General features: G+C 39.7%; 1 protein-coding gene across 6 annotated transcripts in view; it reads right to left on the bottom strand.

Annotated features, from left to right (window-relative positions):
• Positions 1–18,299, bottom strand: part of SPATA31F3 (SPATA31 subfamily F member 3) — a 172,870-nt gene that overhangs the window by 114,724 nt on the left and 39,847 nt on the right. Inside the window, exon 3 of one of the 6 annotated variants that reach the window (XM_078061409.1) lies at positions 4,699–4,759. The exons of the other annotated variants lie outside the window; for them this stretch is intronic. The gene's annotated coding sequence lies outside the window, so the exon portion shown is untranslated. The remainder of the gene's footprint in view (positions 1–4,698; positions 4,760–18,299) is intronic. 6 annotated transcript variants of the gene reach the window in all.

Genomic DNA, 18,299 nt, shown 5'->3' on the forward strand with positions numbered 1-18,299 from the left:
AATGGTCAAATGATTTTTGATCAAAGTGAAAAGCCAAAACAACAGAAAAATGAGAGTCTTTCAACAAATAGTGCCAGAATAATTGGGCATACATTTGTGCCCCCCCACCATAAAAAAACCCAACTGAATCTTGACCTATACCTCACACATTCCAAATTAAAAAACTTGATCATAGAACTAAATGTAAAATATAAAACTATAAAACTCTTAGAAGAAAACATGAAAGACCTTTGACTTTGAGCTAGGCAAGGAGTTTTTGGATACACCATCCAAGCAAGAACCATAAAAGAACACACTGAATAACTGGACTTCATCAAAATTCTAAACTTCTGCTTTTGAAAGACACTGTCAAGAGAATGAAAAGACAAGCCACAGACTAGGAGATAATATTTGCAAATCAGATATGTGACAAAGGACTTGCATCCAGAATATGTAAAGAACTTTGAAACTCAACAGTATTAAAACAAAGGGCCCAATGAAAAATGTTTATAGCAGCAATATCCACAATAGGCAAAATATGGAATGAGCCCAGATGTCCATCTACAGATGAATGGATAAAGAAGATGTGGTATATATATATATACAATGGAATATTATTCAGCCCTTTCAAAAAGAATGAAATCTTGCATTTGCAACAACGTGGATTGAACTAGAGGGTATTATGCTAAGCAAAATAAGTCAGTCAGAGAAAGACAAATACCATACGATTACTCATGTGGAATTTTAGAAACAAAACAGATGAACATAGGGGAAGGGAAGGAAAAATAAAGTAAGATGAAAATTGAGAGGGAGGCAAATCATAAGAGACACTAAACTCTAGGAAACAAACAGGGTTGCTAGAGGGGAGGTGGGTGAGGGGAAGGGATAACAGGGTGATGGGCATTAAGGAGGGCACTTGATGTAATGAGCACCGGGTGTTATATGCAATATGCAACTGATGAATCACTAAATTCTACCTCTGAAAACTAAAAAAACAAACAAAAAAACAGGCCAAAGACCTTAATAGACACCTCACCAAAGATATACAGATGGCAAATAAGCATATGAAAAGATGCTCCACATCATATGTCATCAGGGAAATACAAATTAAAACAATGAGATACCACTATACAACTATTAGAAACACCAAAATCTGGAACACTGACAACACCACATGCTGGTGAGGAGTGAGGCAACAGGAACCCTCATATATTGCTGGTGGGAATGTGAAATGATACAGCCACTTTGGAAGACAGATTTTTTACAAAATAGAACATACTCTTACTATATGATCCAGCAATCATGCTCTTTGGTATTCATTCAAAGGAGCTGAAAACTTATTCCACACAAAAATCTGGACCTTTACTCATAATTGTCAAAACTTGGAAGCAACCCAGATGTCCCTCAATAGGTAAATAAAGAAATAAACTGGTACATCCAGACAATGGAATATTATTCAGCACAAAAAAGAAATGAGCTATCAAGCCATGAAAAGACATGGAGGAAACTTTAATGTATATTACTAAGGGAAAGAAGCCAATCTGAAAAGGCTACATACTGTTTGATTCCAACTATTTGACATTCAGGAAAAGGTTGAACTATGGTGACAGTACAAGAATCAGTGGTTACCAGAAGTTGGGAGTCTAGGGAAGGATGAATAGGCAGAGCACAGAGGACTTTTAGGGCAATGAAAATACTCTGTATGATACTATAATGATGGATATATGTCATTATACATTTGTCCAAACCCATAGAATGCAACACTGGGAATGAACCCTAGTGTAACTGTGGACTTTGGGTGATTATGACGTGTCAATGTAGATTCATCAATTGTAACAAAGTTACCATTCTGGGGGGGATGTTGATAATGGAAGAGGTTATGCATGTGTGGGGGCAGGGATATATGGGAACGCTCTGTACCTCCCTCTGAATTTTGCTGTGAACCTAAACTGCTCTAAAAAGATAGTCTTTAATTTTTTTTAAGGGAAAAAAAATCAATGGGAACTCTTGACACCAAATTTAGTACCTTGAAATAATCTGTATTTTTTTAAATGGGTAAAAGACTTGTATAGACACTTCACCAAAGAAGATGTACAGACAATTATCATATGGTTTCACTCATATGTGGAATTTAGGAAACAAAACAGAGGATCATAGGGGAAGGGAGGGAAAAATAAAATAAGAAGAAATCATAGAGGGAGACAAACCATAAGAGACTCTTAACTATAGGAAACAAACTGAGGGTTGCTAGCAGGGAGGTGGGTAGGGGGATGAGGTAACTTGGTGATGGGCATTAAGGACGGCACATGAATGTAATGAGCTCTGGGTGTTATATGCAACTGATGAATAACCGAACTCTACATCTGAGACTAATGATACGCTATAAGTTAATTAATTGAATTTAAATAAGATAAACTTAGGGCGCCTGGGTGGCTCAGTTGTTAAGCGTCTGCCTTCGGCTCAGGTCATGATCCCAGGGTCCTGGGATCAAGCCCCGCATCAGGTTCCCTGCTTCTCCCTCTCCCACTCCCCCTGCTTGTGTTCCTGCTCTCGCTGTGTCTCTGTCAAATAAATAAAATAAAATCTATTAAAAAAAAAAAGATAAAAAGATGTACAGATGACAAATAAGCACATAAAAAGATGCTCAATATTATTACTCGTTAAGGAAATGCAAATTAAAACCACAATGAGATACTAATATAAACTAATAGAATGCCTAATAAACAAACTGAAACAACAATGAAAACTGACAATACCAAGTGAGGATGTGGAACAATTGGAACTCTCATACATTGCTGGTAGAGATGCAAAATGGTACAGCTACTTTGTAAAATATTTTTCCAGTTTCTTACAAATTTAAAATATTTACCATACCACCTAGTAATCCCAGTCCTACTTATTACTAAAGTGAAGTGAAAGCCTCTGTTCACACAAAAACCTGTATGTGAATTTTTCTCATTTTTCTCTCATCCTCAGCCTTGATCCTACTTCCAGATAGGAATTGCTTTTGACTTCTCAGCCTGACTCTCAGCTTTGCTTACAAAGTGTCTTTATAACTTTCCCTCTAATCATCCTGCTCCTTGCTACCTTCAGGAGGTTACACCTTCTTAGCATCAGCCCCTGGAAACTAACCCCTGGCACTGGCAAATGATCTACCCAGGACTATCAGTTCAATTATAAACATATCATGCAAGCCCACTGCTGTTTTATCTATAAGCATTTTATGAGAGCTTAATAGTTCACTGGACTCTAGGTTCCCTTCTCTATATCACTTTTTGGGCTCTTAATATTTATCAGATCCTTACAGTTATGTAAGACTCCAGAAACGGAGTCCTGCATTGGGACTTAATGACCAACTAGGTTCCCTTATTAAAAATATCAGATAAAATAAATAGTGGAGTCTGAAATAAAATCTGAACTCAAATTTAGCTCCTTAATTGTATATTATTGCTTTTCTTGTTCTAATCTACTTGCTATCCTCAGGCACCATTAAAACTTTTCTTTGAGATTAGTCAAACTTCATCCACTCACTGAATTTTTAAGTCTGTACCTTGAGTACACCATACTTTCAGATAGCTTTTGAACACTGTCTCCAAGAAGCTAGCAATGAATGGATTTGACAACTGTTTATTCTGCGTGTAAGTTGGCACCAGAGCAGCCTCTGTGGGTAACCTTGCTGCATAGGTGGCAAAAACCTTTTAACCTAAAATATGCCCTAAGGAAGGGTATTCATAAATGAATTTGGTTTTGCAGCCAGTGAGGTTATCTTTTTTTTTTTTTTTAAGATTTATTTATTTATTTGTCAGAGAGAGAGAGAGAGGGAACAGAGAGGGAACGAACAAGCGGGGGAGCAGCAGGCAGAGGGAGAAGCAGACTCCCCGCTGAGCAAGGAGCCCGATGCGGGACTCAATCCCAGGACCCTGGGATCATGACCTGGGCCCAAGGCAGACGCTTAACCGACTGAGCCACACAGGCGTAACTGCCAGTGAAGTATCTTGCCCTTTGATTAGATTTTCTTGACATTGAACAATTAGTTGTATGATTTTGTATATGCTTGAGTGAAAGTGCTTACAACATAGGTAGGTGGGTGAGCATGGAACCAACTTATCAGTGACAATCTTAGCTAGTAGTTCATGCTTCAGAGAGAAGGAAATGGGGAAATGGTTACAAGTTTGGAACTTACAGAGTATATCAGGGGTAAAAGACATTTTTAAACATACTAAATCTAACTGTTGAAATAATAAATTTGGTTTTTTTCCCTACTTTGGAGTTATAGGGATCTGAGAGAATTCCAAAACATTATTAGTCTAAGTCCCTCTTTTGAGCAAGGTTCAGCCTCTATAAGAACCAGATGATGTGGTAGATGCAGGGAAATACCTTGGTCCACACACAGTTCAAGCTCTTATGATCTGAAGGTTTCTGTCTTCTGGCCTTTAATCTCACATGTCTTCCTCAGTACCATGTAGCTCCAGCTCTTAAAATAAATTTATTTGATGATGACTTTCACTGTCATCACATACTTGTGCTCTGAATTTTTAAGTGTTAGCAGTGAATACAGGGATGAGACCAAATGAATCCTCTCATTTTTCAGTATCCCTATAAAATGAGTATAAATCCTCTCAATAAGTCATAGTCTTCTCCTAATAGCTAATCAAATTTTAAGATAGTAAAAGGATTAGGGCAAATTTTGTAGACATGTAGGATATACACAGAACTCACCTGGCATAGTTCCCAAATGCACAAATTTCAGTTACCACAGTTCAGTTAAATAACACCAGTTCTGAAACAACATAGTTCAGATTTCAGTTACCACAGTATATTAGCTGTGAGTAACTGCATGAAGTACAAACTTCATACTAACCTTTTAGTCCACAAATCCTGATGTAAATAACAGATAAGCATTGGTCAGTGGCCAATGCATCACTTCTTTCAAAGTGTGTCAGTGATTGATCACTGTGTGATTATTCAGTTTACACAGAGATAACAAAGAGAGTACAGCTGTGTTACCTCCTCATCTCTGGGTGATAAACCATACGCACTTTACTAAAATAGATACTTGACAGAGGGAATTAGTCAACAAAGATGAGAGTACAGCAAAGAAACAAAAAGTAATAATACTAGGGGTGAAATGTGAATCAAATGTAAAGTAGATGGAGTTATAAAAGAAACAGATGACCATGGACGACACAGCCACCATTCGAGAGACCCTAGATATGTAGCAAAGAGGAATGTAGTGAAGGTGAACTTAACATAAATGGGGAAAGGATGATCGTGTCCCAGAAAAAGTGATGCCAGCAAAATACCTTACATTAAAGTAACTCTCAGAGATATTTCATAACACTGAAAGTGCAAAGGATAAAATGTTGGAAGCTGATCCAGACTTAGGAGTATGATAATCTGCAAAGGCATAGAAAAGATACTCAATCCATACCCTAAGTTACATTATAAGAAGGCAAGCATGATTCAAATCATTCTTGATAATTTTTTTTTGGTAGAAGGTGTTTTATTAAATCCTAGCAAGACAGTTCAGAGGGTATTTGAAAGCATTATCACCATTGTTAACACTATGCAACCCTGTTAAAAGGTTAGGTTTTCAAAGAGAAATACATACTTTCCATGTACATGAACAATAATACAGTAAAAAGAAAAATTCTTTATTCCTATATAAATTATTCTGTATCTTTGAAAAATTTTAAAAAGCACTGAATAGTTTGAAAACTCGTAAGCTTGGGCGCCTGGTTAGTTGAGCATCTGATTCTTAATTTTGGCTCAGGTCATGGTCTCACGGTTGTGAGATCAAGCTCCACATCCGGCTCCACGCTCAGCAGGGAATCTGCTTGAGATTCTTTCCCTCTCCTTCTCCCTTTACCCCATCCCCTGTTGCGTGCTCACACTAGTACTCTCTCTCTCTCTCAAATAAATAAATCTTGGGGCGCCTGGGTGGCTCAGTCGTTAAGCATCTGCCTTCGGCTCAGGTCATGATCCCAGGGTCCTGGGGTGGAGCCCCGCGTGGGGTTCCCTGCTCAGCGGGGAGCCTGCTTCTCCCTCTCCCACTCCCCCTGCTTGTGTTCCCTCTCTCTCTGTGTTTCTGTCAAATAAATAAATAAAAATTTTTAAAAATCAATCAATCAATCAATCAATCTTTAAAAAATAAGCTTTAAAAAAACTTATAAGCTTTTGAATATTAGAGTACTGATGAACAAAAATCATGGGGGATTTTTGTTTACAAAGTTATTGAAGTGTTCACACCCATAAAATTCTTCAGTGTTGAAAAGAAAAAGATATAAAACATATCCTCTAAAATGTCTCCTGTAATTAGGAAAGACAAATCTGTAAACCTTAAGGTATCAGTTCAGCGTTTAGAGACAGACAAAGGGAAAATCCTTAGCAGTAGTATCTTGTTAAGTTTCCTTACGAAAAATAAAAATAAAACACTTGAAAGCTCAGTATTTCATTATTAATGGCAATAAGAGGATTTTTAATATTTTGACAAAACAATTTTAAAGGTCACTAAACAATTGTAATTTTCCCCATTGATTATTTAAGATCACTTTACATGGTTTCAGCTTGCACAGTCCTTTTTATGGTCCCAGGCTACTATGCAAAATAAGAACTGCCTGTGCTGGAAACTGAATTACCTTAAGAATCATTTATATTGATTAGACTAGTAGTTTTCGTATTGTGCTCTGCAAAATCCTGGGTTCTAGCAAAGTGTTCCAGGGCTTTCAAACATTTCACAAGTGTTGGTTTTAATTTCATTTTTAAAATGTAGTTTAACTATTTTTCTTAACAAACTATTTTTTGGAAGTTTTGGATATATAGAAAAATTGAAGTGACAGTGCTAAAAGTCCCCTCCCTTCCTCAGCCCCCTCACACATCTTCCCTTGTTACTTTTTATTATTATTATTATTATATTAGAATGGCACACTTGTTATAATTTATGAACCAATATTATTATTAATCAAGGTCCACATTTTAGTCAAATTTCCATAATTTTTTTTTTAATTTTATTATGTTATGGTAGTCACCATACAATACATCATTGGTTTTTGATGTGGTGATCCACGATCCATTGTTTTTGTATAACACCCAGTGCTCCATGCAGTACGTGCCCTCCTTAATACCCATCACCGGGCTAACCAATCCCCCCTCCCCCCTCCCCTCTAAAACCCTGTTTGTTTCTCAGAGTCCATAGTCTCTCATGGTTCATCTCTCCCTCCAATTCCCACCCCCCCATTTTTCCCTTCCTTCTCCTAATGTCCTCCATGCTATTCCTTATGTTCCACAAATAAGTGAAACCATATGATAATTGACTTTCTCTGCTTACTTATTTCACTTAGCATAATCTCCTCCGGTCCCATCCATGTTGATGTAAAGGTTGGGTATTCATCTTTTCTGATGGCTGAGTAATATTCCATTGTATATATGGACCACATCTTCTTTATCCATTCATCTGTTGAAGGGCATCTCGGCTCTTTCCACAGTTTGGCTATTGCGGACATTGCTGCTATGAATATTGGGGTGCATATGGCCCTTCTTTTCACTACATCTGTGTCTTTGGGGTAAATACCCAGAAGTGCAATTGCTGGGTCATAGGGTAGCTCTATTTTTAAATTTTTGAGGCACCTCCACACTGTTTTCCAAAGTGGCTGTACCAACTTGCATTCCCACCAACAGTGTAAGAGGGTTCCCCTTTCTCCACAACCTCTCCAACATTTGCTGTTTCTTTCCCTGTCCATTTTTGCCATTCTAACTGGTGTAAGGTGGTATCTCAATATGGTTTTGATTTGGATTTCCCTGATGGCTAATGATGATGAACATTTTTTCATGTGTCTGTTAGCCATTTGTAGATCTTCTTCAGAGAAGTGTCTTTTCATATCTTCTGCCCACTTTTTTACTTGATTATTTGTTTTTTGGGTGTTGAGTTTGAGAAGTTCTTTATAGATCTTGGATACCAGCCCTTTATCTGTAGTGTCATTTGCAAATATCTTCTCCCATTCTGTGGGTTGCCTCTTTGTTTTGCTGACTGTTTCCTTTGCTGTGCAGAAGCTTTTTATCTTGATGAAGTCCCAAAAGTTCATTTTTGCTTTTGTTTCACTAGCTTTTGGAGATGTATCTTGAAAGAAGTTGCTGTGGGCGATGTCAAAGAGGTTACTGCCTATGGTCTCCTCTAGGATTTGGATGGATTCCTGTCTCACATTGAGGTCTTTCATCCACTTTGAGTTTATCTTTCTGAATGGTGTTAGAGAATGGTCGAGTTTCATTCTTCTGCATGTGGCTGTCCAATTTTCCCAGCACCATTTATTGAAGAGACTGTCTTTTTTCCATTGCATGTTTTTTCCTGCTTTGTCAAAGATTATTTGACCATAGAGTTGAGGGTCCATACCTGGGTTCTCTATTCTGTTCCATTGGTCTATATGTCTGTTTTTGTGCCAGTACCATGCTGTCTTGGTGATCACAGCTTTGTAATATAGCTTGAAATCGGGCAACGTGATGCCCCCAGCTTTGTTTTTCTTTTTCAACATTTCCTTGGCGATTTGGGGTCTTTTCTGATTCCATACAAATTTTAGGATTGTTTGTTCCAGCACTTTGAAAAATGTCATTGGAATTTTGATCAGGATGGCATTGAAGGATAGATTGCTCTGGGTAGCATAGACATTTTAACAATGTTTGTTCTTCCGATCCATGAGCATGGAATATTTTTCCATCTTTTTGTGTCTTCTTCAATTTCTTTCATGAGTGCTTTGTAGTTCCTAGAGTATAGATCCTTTACCTCTTTGGTTAGGTTTATTCCGAGGTATCTTATGGTTTTTGGTGCTATTGTAAATGGAATCATTTCTCTAATTTCTCTTTCTACAGTTGTGTTGTTAGTGTATAAGAAAGCAACTGATTTCTGTGCATTGATTTTGTATCCTGCCACATTACTGAATTGCTGGATGAGTTCTAGTAATTTGGGGGTGGAGTCTTTTGGGTTTTCCACATAAAGTATCATGTCGTCTGCGAAAAGAGAGAGTTTGACTTCTTCTTTGCCAATTTGAATACCTTTTATTTCCTTTTGTTGTCTGATTGCTGTTGCTAGGACTTCTAGTACTATGCTGAACAATAGTGGCGAGAGTGGGCATCCTTGACGTGTTCCTGATCTTAAGGGAAAGGCTCTCAGCTTTTCCCCATTGAGGATGATATTCGCTGTGGGTTTTTCATAGATGGATTTTATGAACTTGAGGAATGTTCCCTCTATCCCTATACTCTGGAGAGTTTTAATCAGGAAAGGATGTTGTATTTTGTCAAATGCTTTTTCTGCATCAATTGAGAGGACCATATGGTTCTTCTCCCTCCTCTTATTAATGTGTTCTATCACATTGATTGATTTGCAAATGTTGAACCACCCTTGCATCCTGGGGATAAATCCCACTTGGTCGTAGTGGATGATCCTTTTAATGTACTGTTGGATCCTATTAGCTAGGATTTTGTTGAGGATTTTGGAATCCATATTCATCAGGGATATCAGTCTGAAATTCTCCTTTTTGATGGGGTCTTTGCCTGGTTTGGGGATTAAGGTAATGCTGGCCTCACAGAATGAGTTTGGAAGTTTTCCTTCTGTTTCTATTTTTAGAAACAGCTTCAGTAGAATAGGTATTATTTCTTCTTTGAATGTTTGGTAGAATTCCCCAGGGAATCCATCAGGCCCTGGACTCTTGTTTTTGGGGAGGTTTTTGATCACTGCTTCAATCTTGTTACTGGTTATTGGCCTATTCAGGTTGTCAATTTCTTCCTGTTTCAGTCTTGGCGGCTTATAGGTTTCCAGGAAGGCCTCCATTTCATCCAGATTGCTCAGTTTATTGGCATATAGTTGTTGATAATAATTTCTAATAATTGTTTCTATTTCCTTGGTGTTAGTCGTGATCTCTCCCCTTTCATTCATAATTTTATTAATTTGGGTCATTTCTCTTTTCTTTTGGATAAGTCTGGCCAGTGGTTTATCGATCTTATTAATTCTTTCAAAGAACCAACTTCTAGTTTCGTTGATCTGATCTACTGTGTTTCTGGTTTCTAATTCATTGATTTCTGCTCTAATTTTAATTATTTCTTTTCTAGTGCGTGGCTTAGGCATCATTTGTTGCTTTTTCTCTAGTTCTTTAAGGTGTAGAGTTAGTTGGTGAATTCGGGATTTTTCTATTTTTTTGAGTGAGGCTTGGATGGCTATGTATTTCCCCCTTAGGACTGCCTTTGCAGTATCCCATAGGTTTTGGACCGATGTGTTTTCATTCTCATTGATTTCCATGAATTGTTTAAGTTCTTCTTTGATTTCCTGGTTGACCCAAACATTCTTGAGCAGAGTGGTCTTTAGCTTCCAAGTGTTTGAATTTCTGCCAAATTTTTTCTTGTGATTGAGTTCCAGTTTTAGAGCATTGTGGTCTGAGAATATGCAGGGAATAATCTCAATCTTTTGGTATCGGTTGAGACCTGATTTGTGACCCAGTATATGGTCTATTCTGGAGAAAGTTCCATATGCGCTTGAGAAGAATGAGTATTCTGTTGTTTTAGGGTGGAATGTTCTGTAAATATCTATGAGGTCCATCTGGTCCAATGTATCATTCAAAGCTCTTGTTTCCTTGTTGATTTTCTGCTTAGATGATCTGTCCATTGCTGAGAGTGGAGTATTGAGGTCTCCTACAATTAACGTATTGTTATCAATATGACTCTTTATTTTGGTTAACAGCTGGCTTATGTAGATGGCTGCTCCCATGTTGGGGGCATAGATATTTACAATTGTTAGATCTTCTTGTTGGATAGACCCTTTAAGAATGATATAGTGTCCTTCTGTGTCTCTTATTACAGACTTTAGTTTAAAATCTAATTTGTCTGATATAACAATTGCTACCCCAGCTTTCTTTTGAGGTCTGCTGGCATGGAAGATGGATCTCCATCCCTTCACTTTCAGTCTGGATGTATCTTTAGGTTCAAAATGAGTCTCTTGTAGACAGCATATGGATGGGTCCTGTCTTTTTATCCAATCTGCAACCCTGTGCTGTTTTATGGGAGCATTTAGGCATTCACGTTGAGAGTGATTATTGAAAGATATGAATTAATTGTCATCATGTTGCCTGCGAAGACGTTGTTTTTATAGATTGTCCCTGTAAATTTCTGTTGTATATCACTCTTGGGGTCTTTCTCCTTTTATAGAACCCCCCTTAATATTTCTTGCAGGGCCGGCTTAGTGGTCACATATTCTTTCAGCTTCTGCCGGTCGTGGAAGCTCTGCATCTCTCCATCCATTCTAAATGAAAGCCTTGCCGGATAAAGTATTCTTGGCTGCATGTTCTCCTCATTTAATACCCTAAATATGTCTTGCCAGGCCTTTCTGGCTTGCCAGGTCTCTGTGGATAGGTCTGACGTTATTCTGATGTTCCTCCCTCTGTACGTAAGGAATCTCTTTCCCCTAACTGCCCTTAAGATGGTTTCCTTGGTTCTAAGATTTGCAAGTTTTACTATTACATGCCGGGGTGTTGGCCTGTTTTCCTTGATCTTGGGAGGGGTCCTCTCTACCTCTAGGACTCGAATGTTTGTTTCATTCCCCAGATTAGGGAAGTTCTCAGCTACGATTTGCTCAAATACATCTTCTAGTCCTCTCTCTCTCTCCACTCCCTCCGGGATTCCAATTATTCTGACATTGGAATGCTTCATGGTGTCACTTATTTCTCTGATTCTATTTTCATGGATTCTGAGTTGTTTTTCCCTGGCCTCCTCTTTTCCCTTTTTATTATATTGTCTTCCAGGTTGCTTATTCTCTCTTCTGCCTCAGTTACCCTAGCTGTTAGATTATCTAGATTGGATTGGATCTCATTGATAGCATTTTTAAGTTCTGCCAATTCACCTTTTATTTCTGCCCTTAGAGACTCTATGTTGCCATTAATTGATTTCTCCATTCTAGCCATTGTCTTCACAATTGCTAGCCTGAATTCCATCTCCGACATCTTGGTTATATCTGCATCCATTTGTAAATCTGCAGCATAAGTCATAATCTCTGAGTCTTTTCTATTTTGGGGGCTCCTCCTCCTAGTCATTCTGTTGATGGGTGTTTGAGGGAATGTATAGAGTCCAAATTATTGACCACCAAGATGCACCTGTTTCTTGGGACCTTAGGGTTGCTGGCCTCTTGTTTTCCCAGCCTGTCTTCTGCAGGAGGGGCCTGCCGCACTGTTACTCAGGCAACCCTGTTCCGGCGGAGTTGCCCTGCGCCCCTGTGGCGGGGGATGGGCTCAGCGGGAATCAGTTTTTGAGGCTTTCGTTCTCTGGCGGCTTTCCCTGGCGGCTTTCCGTGTCTCTTCCACGAGTCAGAGCAGAAGAGACCATTTCCAACCCTCTGCCGCAGAGCAGAGAGATCGCAGTCTGTTCTTTAGTGAGCTCTCCAGGCCACACTGTCTCCGTTTCTGTCCGTGCTGCTATAAACTGCAGCGTCCTGGGTTGTGCGCTCCTCCACTGCGCTCCCGGTCCTGCCTCCAGGTCGGGGCACGTCTCTGCCCTTTGTGCTTCTAAAACCGCCAGCCGCTCCCAGTTTGCGCGCGCGCGACCCCGCTGCTCCGGGATTCCGCCCCAGGGGCTGCAGTTCGCAGGCGCGACCCCACCGCTCCAGGTTTCCGGCCGGGGGCTGCAGTTCGCCAGCGCAACCCCGCCGCTCCAAATTTCCATAATTTCTAACTAATGCTCCTTTCTTGTTTCTGGATGCTATCCAGGATACCACATTACATTTAGTTGTCATGTCCCCTTTAGGCTCCTCTTGGCTGTGGCAGTTCCTCAGACTTCCCTTGTTTTTGATGGCCTTGACAGTTTTGAGGAGTACTGGTCAGGAACACTGTAAGATGCCTCTCTATTGGAATTTGTCTGTTGTTATTCTCATGAATAGACTGGGGTTATGGGGTTTGGAGAGGAAGACGACACAGGTAAAGTGCCATTTTTATCGCTATTAGCTATTTTTTTTAATGAATATATAATAACTGCCTCTTGGTGGCGCCATGGCCCATGCACTCCAGCCAGGCTCTGCAGCTGCTGGAGGAGCAAGATCATGAGGTGGCAGTGCCCCAGGAGAAGACATTTAAAAGTACAGGTTCCAGGGGAGGAGTCCAAGATGGCAGAGGAATAGGAGACCTTAATTTCATCTGGTCCCAGGAATTCAGCTAGGTAGCAATCAAATAATTCTTTTTTTTTTTTTTTTAAAGATTTTATTTATTTATTTGACAGAGAGAGAGAGAGAGATCACAAGTAGGCAGACAGGCAGGCAGAGGGAGAGGGAGAAGCAGGCTCCCCGCTGAGCACAGAGCCTGATGTGGGGCTCAATCCCAGGACCCTGGGATCATGACCTGAGCCGAAGGCAGATGCTTAACCATCTGAGCCACCCAGGCGTCCCAGCAATCAAATAATTCTGAACACCTGTGAACTCAACCGGAGAGCTAAGAAAAGAATAGTGGCAACTCTACAAATAGAAAAGCGACCACTTTCTGCAAGAATGACAAGATGGAAAAACTCACCTCAAAAAAGAGAACAAGAGGCAGTACTGACTGCCAGGAACCTAATCAGTATAGACATAAGTAAGTTGTTGGAACTAGAGTTCAGAATAATGATTATAAAGATACTAACTAGGCTTGAAAAAAGCATAGAAGACACTAGAGATTCCCTTTCTGGAGAAATAAAAGAACTAAAATCTAACCAAGTCGAAATCAAAAAGGTTATTAATGAGATGAAATAAAAAATGGATGCTCCAGGGGCGCCTGGGTGGCTCAGTTGTTAAGCGTCTGCTTTCGGCTCAGGTCATGATCTCAGGGTCCCGGGATCGAGCCCCACATCGGGCTCCCTGCTCGGTGGGAAGCCTGCTTCTCCCTCTCCCACTCCCCCTGCTTGTGTTCCCTCTCTCACTGTGTCTCTCTCTGTCAAATAAATAAATAAAATCTTAAAAAAAAAATGGATGCTCCAACTGCTACGATAAATGGGGCAGAAGAGAATTAGTGATATAGAATATCAAATGATGGAGAACAAAGAAGCTGAGAAAAAGAGATAAACAACTACTGGATCACGAGGAGAGATTTTAAGAGATAAGTGATACCATAAAGTGAAACAATATTAGAATAATGGGGATCCCAGAAGAAGAGGAAAGAGAGAGGGGCAGAAGGTATACTGGAGCAAATTATAATAGAGAACTTCCCTAATATGGGGAAGGAAAGAGGCATCAAAATCCAGGAGGCACAGAGAACCCCCCTCAAAATCAATAAAAACAGGTCAACACCCTGACATAGAATAGTGAAATTTACAAATCTCAGAGACAAAGAAAATCCTGAAAGCAGCTCAGGACAAGAGGTCCGTAACCTACAAGGGTAGGAACATTAGACTGGCAGCAGACCTATCCACAGAGACCTGGCAGGCCAGAAGGGACTGGCATGATATATTCAGGGTGCTAAATGAGAAAAGTATGCAGCCAAGAATATTTTATCCAGCTACAATGTCATTCAAAATAGGAGTGATAAAAACTTCCAGGACAAACAGAAATGAAAAGAATTTGATCAAACCAGCCCTATAGGGGCACCTGGGTGGCTCAGTCGTTAAGCATCTGCCTTCGGCTCAGGTCATGATCCCGCGGTCCTGGGATGGAGCCCCACATCAGGCTCCTGCTCTGCGGGAAGCCTGCTTCTCCCTCTCCCACTCCCCCTGCTTGTGTTCTCTCTCTTGCTGTGTCTCTCTCTGTCAAATAAATAAATAAAATCTAAAAAAAAGAAAAAAAAACCCAGCCCTACAAGGAATATTAAAAGAGATCTTCTAAGCAAAGAGAGAGCCCAAAAGTAACAAAGACCAGAAAGGAACAGAGACAATATACAGTAACAGTCACTTTACAGGTAATTCAATGGCACTAAATTCGTATCTTTCAATAGTTACTCTGAATGTAAATGGGTTAAATGCCCCAATCAAAAAACACAGGGTATCAGATTGGATAAAAAAGCAAGACCCATTGATATGCTGTCTGCAAGAGACTCATTTTAGACCCAAAGACAGCTCCAGATTTAAAGTAAGGGGGTGGAAAACCATTTATCATGCTAATGGACATCAAAAGAAAGCTGAGGCGGCAATCCTTATAACAGACAAATTAGATTTTAAACAAAAGACTGTAAAAAGAGATGAGGAAGGTCACTATATCATAATTAAAGGGTCTACCCAACAAGAAGATCTAACAATTGTAAATATTTATGTCCCTAACATGGGAGCAGTCAATTATATGAGCCAATTAATAACAAAATTAAAGAAACACATCGATAATAATACAATAATGGTAGGGGACTTTAATACCCCCCTCACTGCAATGGACAGATCATCTAAGCAGAAGATCAACAAGGAAATAAAGGCTCTGAATGACACACTGGACCAGATGGACGTCACAGATATATTCAAAACATTCCATCCTAAAGCAACAGAATACACATTCTTCTCAAGTGCACATGGAACATTCAAAATAGATCACATACTGGGTCACAAATCAGGTCTCAACAAGTACCAAAAGATTGGGATCATTCCCCACATATTTTTGGACCACAATGCTTTGAAACTGGAACTCAATCACAAGAGGAAATTTGGAAAGAACTCAAATAAATGGAGGCTGAAGACCATCCTACTAAAGAATGAATGGGTCAACCAGGAAATTAAAGAAGAATTTAAAAAAATTCATGGAAACAAATGAAAATGAAAACAAAACTGTTCAAAATCTTTGGGATGCAGCAAAGGGGTCCTAAGAGGGAAGTATATAGCAATACAAGCCTTTCTCAAGAAGCAAGAAAGGTCTCAAATACACAACCTAACCTTGCACCTAAAGGAGCTGGAGAAAGAACAGCAAATAAAGCCTAAACCAAGCAGGAGAAGAGAAATAATAAAGATCAGAGCAGAAATTAAAAGAACAGTAGAACAGATCAACGACACTTGGAGTTACTTCTTTGAAAGAATTAATAAGATTGATAAACCCCAGGCCACACTTATCAAAAAGAAAAAAGAAAGGAGGGGCGCCTGGGTGGCTCAGATGGTTAAGCGTCTGCCTTCGGCTCAGGTCATGATCCCAGGGTCCAGGGATCAAGCCCCGCATCGGGCTCCCGGCTCAGCGGGGAGCCTGCTTCTCCCTCTCCCTCTGCCTCTCCCCCTGCTCATGCTCTCTCTCTCTCTCTGTATCTCTGTGTCTCAAATGAATTTTAAAAAAAGAAAGAAAAAAGAAAGGACCGAAATAAATAAAATCACGAATGAAAGAGGAGAGATCACAACTAACACTGAAGAAAAACAAACAATTATAAGAACATATTATAAAACATATAAGAATATATATGCCAACAAATTAGGCAAACTGGAAGAAATGGATGCATTCCTAGAGACATATAAACTACCAAAATTGAAACAGGAAGAAATAGAAAACCTGAGGGGCATCTGAGTGGCTCAGTCGTTGGGCGTCTGCCTTCGGCTCAGGTCATGATCCCAGGGTCCTGGGATCGAGCCCTGCATCGGGCTCCCTGCTCTGTGGGAAGCCTGATTCTCCCTCTCCCACTCCTCCTGCTTGTGTTCCCTCTCTCACTGTGTCTTTTTCTGTCAAATAAATACATAAAATCTTTTAAAAAATAAAAAGAAATAGAAAACCTGAACAGACCCCAAACCAGCAAGGAAATTGAAGCAGTAATCAAAAATCTCCCAACAAACAAGAGCCCAGGGCCAGAAGGCCTCCCAGGGGAATTCTACCAAACATTTAAAGAAGAATTAATACCTATTCTTCTGAAGCTGTTTCATTTTTTTTATTATGTTCAGTTAGCCACTATATATTATATCATTAGTTTTTGATGGCTGCAAGGGGGGTTCAACATCTGCAATTCAATCAATGTGATACACCACATTAATAAAAGAAAGGACAAGAACCATAAGATCCTCTCAATAGATGAAGAAAAAGCATTTGACAAAGTATAGCATCCTTTCTTGATTAAAACTCTTCATAGTATAGGGATAGAGGGAACATACCTCAATATCATAAAAGCCATCTATGAAAAATCCACAGCGAATATCATTCTCAATGGGGAAAAATTGAGAGCTTTTCCCCGAAGATCAGGAACATGGCAGGGATGTCCACTATCACTACTGCTGTTCAACATAGTACTAGAAGTCCTAGCCTCAGCAATCAGACAACAAAAAGAAATAAAAGGCATCAGAATTGGCACTCTTTGCAGGTGACATGATACTCTATGTGGAAAACCCCAAAGATTCCACCCCAAAATTGCTAGAACTCATACAGGAATTCAGCAAAGTGGCAGGATATAAAATCAATGCAGAGAAATCAGTTGCATTTCTATACACTGAGACAGAAGAAAAAGAAATTAAGGAGCAGATCTCATTGACAATTGCAACCAAAACCATAAGATACCTAGGAATAAACCTAACCAAAGAGGCAAAGGATCTGTACTCAGAAAACTATACAACACTCATGAAAGAAATTGAGGAAGACACAAACAAATGGAAAAACGATTGTTTTGGATTGGAAGAACAAATATTGTTAAAATGTCTATGCTAGGAGGCGCCTGGGTGGCTCAGATGGTTAAGCGTCTGCCTTCGGCTCAGGTCATGATCTCAGGGTCCTGGGATCGAGCCCCACATCGGGCTTCCTGCTTGGCGGGGAGCCTGCTTCTCCCTCTCCCTCTACTGTTCCCCCTGCTTGTGCTCTCTCGCTCTGTCAAATAAATAAATAAAAAATCTTTAAAAAAAAAAAAATGTCCATGCTACCAGAGCAATCTACACATTCAATTCAATCCTTACCAAAATACCATCAATTTTTTCACAGAGCTGGAACAAATAATCCTAAAAGTTGTATGGAACCAGAAAAGACCCTGAAGAGCCAAAGGAATGTTGAAAAGGAAACTAAAGCTGGTGGCATCACAATTCCAGACTTCAAGTTCTATTACAAAGCTATAATCATCAAGATAGCATGGTACTGGCACAAAAACAGGCACATAGATCAATGGAACAGAATAGAGAACCCAGAAATGGACCCACAACTCTATGGTCAACTAATCTTTGACAAAGCAGGAAAGAACATCGAACTGAAAAAAGACAGTCTCTTCAACAAATGGCGTTGGGAAAATTGGACAGCCACATGCAGAAGAAACTGGACCATTTCCTTACACCATATACAAAAATAAACTCAAAATGGATGAAAGACCTAAATGTGAGACAGGAAACCATCAAAATCCTAGAGGAGAACACAGGCAGCAACCTCTGTGACCTCGACTGCAGCAACTTCTTGCTAGACACATCTCCAAAGG

The sequence above is a fragment of the Halichoerus grypus genome, chromosome 14, assembly GCF_964656455.1.
Source record: "Halichoerus grypus chromosome 14, mHalGry1.hap1.1, whole genome shotgun sequence".
Lineage (NCBI taxonomy): Eukaryota > Metazoa > Chordata > Mammalia > Carnivora > Phocidae > Halichoerus > Halichoerus grypus.